This window comes from Callospermophilus lateralis, chromosome X (genome assembly GCF_048772815.1).
Source record: "Callospermophilus lateralis isolate mCalLat2 chromosome X, mCalLat2.hap1, whole genome shotgun sequence".
In the NCBI taxonomy this organism is placed as follows: Eukaryota; Metazoa; Chordata; class Mammalia; order Rodentia; family Sciuridae; genus Callospermophilus; species Callospermophilus lateralis.
The window spans coordinates 125,451,710-125,460,708 of NC_135325.1; positions in this window are offsets into that span (position 1 = coordinate 125,451,710).

Here is an 8,999-nt window from a genome sequence, read left to right on the forward strand (position 1 = left end):
CTTGTTCAATAATGAAACTGTTTTCTTTCTCTTCTATTTTAGTGGAGAGGTTTTCTAGGTTGGGGGGACATTTCTTTGTTAATCATATTTCCCCAGCATACTTCGTAGCAATGGGGAAAGGACGATTTTTCAATACATAAAGCTATATCAATTGAATATCTATGTGGAGAAAAAAGTCTTTTAAGTAGAAGTTTACTTAAGTATATTAGAAAGGGAAAACACAAATCATGAAGGTACAAGGTATTTGGCAGGTGGTGACAGACACAACCTGATTTTCTCTCAAAATTGGGCATCTCGCCACAAATCCATGAAAAGATAATTTTGGCTTTACTATAAATTACTGCAAATTCTGAACCTGCTTGGAATGCCTGCCCGTGCCTTGAACTCACCCATGCCTGGCTCTCTGACCAGATAGCAGTCCTCTCTGAAACTGTAGTGACACCTCATAAATCCTGGCCTTCCCTGGCCAGACAATGACCCTCTCTGAGGCTCTAATGACCTTCATAAATTCTGATGTTGGGGCCAGCAAAAAAATGTAAACTACCATTAGTGTGATGCTCCGCAGAGTTCTGTTATCTGTAACCCCCCTTTGTGTAACTGTCTGGGCTATAAAGGTGGGCTGCAGGAAAGCGGCTGCTGCTGTCTTGTTCCCGTGGTTTTGGGTGGGAGAGGCAGCCCGGCCGGTCAAAATAATAAGCTTGCTTTAATTTGATTTTAATTGGAGTCAGTGGTCTTTTCTTGCATCCTGGTCTAAAAGTGGGAGTGTTGGGGATGCAACCCAGGGCCTGGAATACACTAAGCCAGTTCTACCACAGAGCTACACCCCAGCCCTCATACAAGTGAATGTATCCACACAGCCAAGAAATAGAAATGAAGAAACAGAAGATGACTTGTTCCCCCGAAGTTCAGGTGCATTTGCCAATGCTCTGTGCAACTGCAGCAAAGATGGCTGGAGAGGGGGAAATTAAAGAGGGTCTGAAAGTTGCTAAAGAAGATGGATGCCAGGAAACGGAGGAAGATTAAGATTGAGCAAGGGACAGAATTGGCAATGCCCTTCCCCCACCCACACTGGGCTCTTGTTTTCATTTATGAGCCAACTTGAGGATTCTCAATGGCTCCCTTACAATTTAGAAACCACAAGTTCCAATACATAAAAGCCATTCAGAAGGATTTGCATCTGAATATGCTGTTTCTTTAAAAGGAAACAAGTACTTTGGGCAACTTCCTGACATTGTTTTAAAACAACAAGGCCCAACATGGACCAAGTAATCAGACCCTACTTACTCTTCCTGAGTACCTTCAACCTGGAAGACTCTTTTGTTTTAGGGGGAAAAATCTTGACAACTACCAGACACAACGCATAACAATCAATTCCAGGCATATTGTAAACTTTAAAGGAAAAGGCAGGTGACACAATAAAGGTCAAAGAAGGCACCTGGAGAGTCTTCATGGTTTGGGGGCTGAAAAAGACTTCTTAAATAGGACCAAAAAAATGCTCACTAGTCTTTTCTGAGCTCCAACAACCCCCTGGCCAATTTGCTCTTCTTTGTGTCTTCAAGTCACCTCCCCCCACCCTACCCCAGTATGGCTTCTGCTCTGTCTCCATTCACTTGACCCCAGACATCAAGCTCCTGATTTATGCAGAGCATGCATGATTAGCACTTCAGAGTGAGCCCTCACCTATACCAAGTAGACTTTGCTTCTGGTGTTTTCTGAGATTTGCTGTCCCTCAGTTACTCTGCTATGCTTTTAGAATTTCAATTGCATGGATCTCCTACCCTGCTTCTGTTCCATCTCTTCCTGGGGTTTCCCGGGTCCTATTGCCCTTATTGCATGCAAAACCTACTCCCCGGATACAGAGGACAGACACAGGTGTATCAGGGAGAGGCAGTTTGGGGCTGCTTTCTGTTTACTTTTAGGGTGTGTGCTCTGTGCCTGGTGGAACTTGCAACATGCATAAGAGGGAAAGGACCATCCCAGCTTTACCTTCTCATCTTCTCTCCAAATGTACTTTCAAGGAATGCTTGGTGGCTGATATAGTAACAAGGACTTAGACTCTTCACTTTTGCCTGTAAATGTCCAGTGGGTGGCTAAAAGAAAGATTAAGAATTTGACATCTCTGCTTCCATTTTGCATTCCTCTTCTTTGCTCCCAGTCATCTTGGATTCCAGGAACAAGGTCTGATCCTATAAACATCTCATGATGAGTGGAAGCTACCCCCAAGCAACAGCAACTTTCTTAGCTGGGGGGAGGGGGTACAGCCCTGCCTGATCAAATCTGAGATGATGATGGACTCACCATCTGATCAAGACCACCTGCTTTAGCAGGTACACAATCTCCCTGTGGCTATGTGGACCTCCACCATTGCTCCCATTCCCCTTTCTCTAAAACACCAAGTCATTGTCAGCCCCAGAGCTGAGGACAAGGATCCCTCTGTCTTCCCAGTGTAGCTACTGTGATTAAAGTTTCTTTCATGTTTTTCACCATTACCTTTTCTGTTTGGTTTTGGGGGTGAGTGGCTGGACCTGAATTGTTGGATCCCCAGAGTCAGGACTCTAGCTTAGAATTCATGTAGCAGTATTACACTTAACCTGCTAATATGAACATACAAGTTTCCCCCCTTCAATTGCTGAGTAATGAATTCTGTGGAAAGACTTCCTAATGTTGAATCACTCTAATATTTCTGAAAGAGATGCTTCTTGATCTTATGTCATATTTTACTCTTTTGCTATATTGCTGTAATCCATTTGCTTATCTCTTATTTAGGATATTTGCATTTATATTCAAAAATGAGAGTTGTCAACAGCTTTCCTTTTGTACTTTGTTTTTGCAGCACTGGGGATTAAACTCAGTGCCTTGCACATGCTACTCAAGTGCTCTATCACTGAGCGATATCCCCAGTCCTTTTTATTTTGAGATAGGATCTCCCTAAGTTGCTGAGGCTGGCCTGGAACTCAGGTGGGAAATAGAAAGTTGGGTGGTTCATTTTCAGAATACAGTATTTAGCCTTAATTGGATCCAATTGTAGCCATTTAATTACAGCCCTTCCCTTTGCCCACCCCAATTTTAAAGTTATGCAGATTGTAACCATTGTAATCATGTTGATTATAACCCTGAGCTCCTCCTATCAGGGCAAAGGGCAGCACTGCATTAGGGATAAGAGCAGGTGGACTACCTGCCCAGGTGTGCTTGCTAGCCATGGTTGGTAGCACACCCTTCTGGAAGAAGTAAGGTTTGCCTTGTCATCCTACTTCTGACCATGTGTTTGATTTCTTCCAGCACCTCCATATTTCTAACAAGGTTGATGCCCAGCATGGAGTTCCATATGTCACATAGGATTTCTGGGGCCTCCCTCCTTAGAGGAGACATGTCCCACTGCCTTGTTGTGGGGGCCTTGGAGCAGGGGAGGAAGCTGTGATCCTTGAGGTCAGCAATGGACCCAAAATCAAAGTAGATTGATTACGTGGGAAAGGACCCAAGCAAGCACTGCAGCGACCATATAACTCTGGACACAAACCAAGGCTGGAAAATTTATTCTCAAGCTCTTGAGAGCGGTTCTTCTTTGATAGTCAGGACATCCTGGAGGTTGTGTGAATGTGACTGAGACTATTGAAAAACACGAGACCATATCCAGGAAAGCAGGATTGGGGGGCCCTGGGGTGTACAGGAAACCTCCAATAAGGAGGGTTGAGTTCACAGGGGAAATTTAATTACAGAAACCTACAAGAAAAAATGGGGAATAAAAATTCTAGGCCCAGGGTCAGGGAAGGATAGTGGAAATATCCCATATGTACAAGTCTCCTTTGTTTTCCTTTGAAGAGTCTAAGTAGGGAAAATAAACTGGTGATGGTGGGAGTCAATTTGCTCCCATGGAGGACGCGTGGCCATCTGGACCTTTGATTTCAACATCCACCATGGCTGACAGATTATTCCTAATGTTCCAAACCACACAGGCCCTTTTCACGTCTGGGTTATACTGTAAAAATCTGTGACAGCCTCTATTTTAATCTGTGTATTGTATGGATGTCTATGTATGTGCTGGGTCTACATCATGTACGTGGTACCAAAATTTAGATAAATGAATTGTAAAGGTCGGGTGAACGTCAGAGGAAAAGACCACCAAGAGACTGTCTCATGCAACAGCAAAGGGTTTATTGGGGGTCCAGCATGCTGGGGCTCCAAGCCTACCTCGAAGAGGTAAAGAGCAAAGAACAAAGAGCCCGAGAATAATTTAAGCAGAGTTTATATACATTCTTTGGAGAGAGCAGGGACTTCACATACATCATAGCCTCTTTTAGCAAATCATCACACACCACGGGAAAATCAAATAACAACTCTAAAACATGATTAGCACATTCACTGGTGGGAACAAGTTGTCTAGGGGTGATTGGTCAGTACAAAGGGGGTATTCGTTTGAACTGATTGGTTTAAGCCAAGAGGGGTGTACGTGCTGAACTACATGGTTTCCCAACACCATAAACTACTGGGAGGGTCATCTGGCATCCCAGGTATTTCCCTGTCTCACGCTGATTGGTGGCTGCTAGGGGGCTGCTATGGGTCCTCACCTAGCCTGACTGAGTCAGGGACACCTGGCGCAGCAGGTCTCTCCTGTAGATAAACAACTTAGCAGGGTGGGAATGTGCCTAGGAGTGCTCTGTGGGTTTTTCCAAGGACAAAGGTCATGTCCCTTCCTTGGACAGGCTTTGCTCTGAGATAGAGGCTGGTTTTTCAGAATAACCATGATTTAAATAAAACTTTAACAAAAAGGGTCAATCTAAATTGGTAAGAATAAAGATGCCTTTGAAATTATTAACCCACACGTTTTTTCTAGGTAGCTAACCAATCAGAGTGTTGGTTTTTATAAAATGTTTAAAATACAATGTCCAAGCTGAACGCTGTGCTACACAACTTTGTAATTCTGGGATACTGAGGCAGGAAGATCACAAGTTCAAAGCCAGCCTCAGCAACTTAGCTAGGCCCTAAGCAACTCAGTGACACCCTGTCTCTAATAAAATATAAAAAGAGGGCTGGGGATGTGACTCAATGGTTAAGCGCCCCTGGGTTCAACTCCTGGTATTAAAAAAAAAAAAAAAAAAAAAAGTTCATTGCTTCTAAGGAAGGAATAACTGACTTAATGGGTAACGTAAGTTAGAAATGGGAAAATTATTGGGGTTTTTTTTTTTTTTGGTACTAGGGATTAAACTCAGGGGTACTCAACCACTGAGCCTCATCCCCAGCCCTGTTTTGTATTTTATTTAGAGACAGGGTCTCACTGATTGCTTATCACCTCACCTGTTGCTGAGGCTGGCTTTGAACTTCCAATTCTCCTGCTTCAGCCTCCCAAGCTGCTAGGATTACAGGTGTGTGCCACTGCACCCAGGAGTAAATTAGTTTTAACATAAATAGGATTAATCTTCAGAAATGTGTTTGTTAGAGGAGTCATCTTATTAATTTTCAAAATTAAAATACTACAATATCAACTAAGTATAAATTTAAGTATTCTTGGCATTTTAAGTTCCATAAGGTAACATATTTGGGTCTATTAAATGTGGGTTTTTTTTTTTTTTGTTTGGTTTGGTTTGGTTTTGTGGTGCTGGGGATTGAACCTAGGGCTTTGTGCATGCAAGGCAAACACTCTACCAACTGAGCTGTATCCCCAGCCCAATGTATTTTTTTAATTGTCAATGTACTTTTATTTTATTTATTTACATGTGCTGCTGAGAATCAAACCCAGTGACTCACACTTGCTAGACAAGCACTCTACCACTCAGTCACAACCCCAGCCCCTAAATGTGTTTTTATAAACTGATAAATTAAAAAGGGTTTAAGATTGCTCATTTCTGGGTCTTAACCTAAAAGCAAGATTACTAAGAGTTAAAATTCTAGTAGATGTAATTCTATATGTACAAAAAGTTTCAGCTGCATTTTAATTAAAGTCACTAACTGTAGCAAGAGTAAAGTGTTTCATCTTATTAAAAAGGGGTAAGATTTGTTTGAGTGAAAGAAGACGGAGCTCCTGTGATACAAGGGGATCCTAAAAGAGATTTTGTGGCTTCTAGATAAAGGCGTTGATCAGAGACCCCAATGAACAGATATTTTAAAAAATAAGGTTGAGGCTAATAATTGGAATCTGTTGTTCAGACATTGTGTGGGGGGGTGCCAAAGTAATTGGCTTGGCCCATGAAATTCTGGCTATGCCCGGTTAGTCCTTGAGTCTGAATTTTTCTGTAACTTCCATTTGGGTCTGCCCCCACTTCCATTCATCCCATCCCATCCCCTCTGGAACAAAGGAGTTGATTGAAATGTTTAACTTCAAGGAGTGGCCTTTACATTTGCAAAAAAGCTGGATTAACTATTCTATCTTGTTCAGGGGGTAGCTGCTGGCTACTAAGGACATGGCAGTAGGTTCCAGCATTGTTAGTTTATAATTTGGGGACAGGAATATTCTTCCTTTTAAGATCTGACAAAACACCCCATTTGGCTAGGAGATATCCATCACAGAACAAAATTCTTGCTGTAATAGTATCCCATCAAACTAAATGCCTAGAGATACTGGAAGGATAAACAACTCCACCCAGAAAAAAACAATACAGAAACTAAAACCAACCTGTGTTTTGTTGGCAGCCTCAGCAAAGGGATCTTCAAGGAAGCCTAAAGAAAAGGATGGAAAGGGCCTCCTCCGGTGCATATCAATATGTCTATTGTAAGAAAAAGGCCCAAAAGGAGCCCCTGGGATCAATTGACAGTGCGGAACTCGATTAAAGTAGATGGCACCGTGATAAAGATAAGGGAGACAGATCAGACTCAGTAACATCCTGTGCTCCAACCCCTTGAATGAAACCTGGGAGAAAAATAGATGAAGGCAAAGTTTTTGTATATGCTGTCCAACCTCCTCCTGGGATGAAATTTGTTGTGTAAATTAAATACACAGATTATATTCATAAGGATTGTTTCAGAATATAAATTAAGAAAGCATTGTGGGCTGGGGATATAGCTCAGTTGGTAGAGTGCTTCCCTCAAATGCACAAGGCCCTGGGTTCAATCCCTGGCATCACAAAAAGAGACCAAAAAAAAAGTTGTATATGAAAATACGTTTTATAATGGAAAATTATAAGGTGTTTCTAACAATTTGGATCCTCCTGCCTTATTCATTCATTTATTTATTTATTGCAGGACTAGAGATTAAACCAGGGCCTCATACATGCTAGGCAAGTACTATACCATTGAATTACCTCCCTATCCCAGGACTCTTAATTTCTAAGTAGTATTAAGATACTTTTATCATCTTTTTATTTTGTGTATCTAAATCTCATATTTTTGTTTTGTATATTATTCTGATTATAATCAGAGAACATCCCCTACAAAATTTATGATAGTTTAGGGGTTTCTTGTTTTGTTTTCTTATTATTGTTTTGCATTAGAGGATTGAGCCAAGGATTCAACCCAGAGCCTCAAGATTGGATCCCCAGCACTGCAAAAAACAACAATGAAAGATTTTCTTTCTGACCAAAGAAAAATGCAGATATTAGCACAAATAGCCCTGCCCAGAGTTTCTAGGCAGGTTGGAGGCTGCTTCTTCCTGATCAATCCACCCTTTCTCCTGCCATTTGGTGTCGGGCAGGTCTGAAAGGGCAGTCCCTGCTCTCCACTTTCTGCATGAGGGAAGCTCTTCCTTGCAGCTGGATTGGCCCCATGCTGGCTCTCAGATCACATTTTTTGATCTTGCCTGTAGTATCTTTTCCATAGCCCCCAGGGATCACACCAGGAGGACAAAACAGACATTGCCCTGGGACTTCTACTGCTTTGGCTTATCCACCCAGGCTAGCTCTTCTTTTCAAATCAAGCCTGAAATTTAAAGAAGGGATGGGGCTTGGGATGTGGCTTAAATGGTAGCGCGCTCGTCTAGCATGCCTGGGGCCCAGGTTCGATCCTCATCACCACATACAAACATAGTGTTGTGTCCGCCAAAAACTAAAAAAATAAATAAATGAATATTAAAATTCTCTCTCTCTAAAAAAAAAAAAAGAAGGGAAAAATTCATTGATGAGTTTATTTTTCATGAGTGAATTACATAAAAATATAGAAACTGTACATTTATAGTTTAAGGAATAAAAACAAGCTATCAATTAGTGACAATAAGTGTGAAACAGTTGGGCACAGTGGTGCAAGCCTCAGCAATTGAGCGATGCCCTAAGCAATTTAGCAAGACCCTGTCTCCAAATAAATAAAGAAAACAGACAAAATGGAAATATTCCCATGCAATTATTTTTTCAGGGGGAGGTACTAGGGATTGAGCTCAGATTTGCTCTACCACTGAACCACATCTCCTACCTTCTTTTAATGTATTTTTTAAAATTTATTTTGAGAGGCTGGCATCCTATTTGCAATCCTCTTGCCTTGGCCTCTCTGATTGATGGATTACACAATTACATCACAGCACTTGCTTCCCACGCAATTTTGTTGTTTTGAGGTGCTGGAGGTACTACACCCCAGCCTTCCTATGAAAATTATTATTTATTAAAACTGACTTACTGGGGCTGGGGATGTGGCTCAAGTGGTAGCGCGCTCGCCTGGCATGCGTGCGGCCCGGGTTCGATTCTCAGCACCACGTACAAATAAAGATGTTGTGTCCGCCGATAACTAAAAAATAAATATTAAAAAATTCTCTCTCTCTCTCCCTACTCTCTCTTTAAAAAAAAAAAACTGACTTACTACTTTTTTTCTTTTTCTTTCTTTTTTTTTTTTTTTTGCAACATTGGGGATTGAACCCAGGTCTTCATGCATGCTAGGCAAGGTCTCTACCAGTGAGCTATATCCCAGTCCAAAACTGATTGAAAAAGGAAAGTCCTAGTAGTCCTGAAACAGTCAGTTGAAGCAATGATTTAAAAATCTTCCCATAGCCAAGAGCTGTGGTGTACGTTTGTAATTTCAGTAGCTAGCCTCAGCAACTTACTGAGGCCCTAAACAACTCAGCAAGACCCTGTCTCTAAATAAAATGC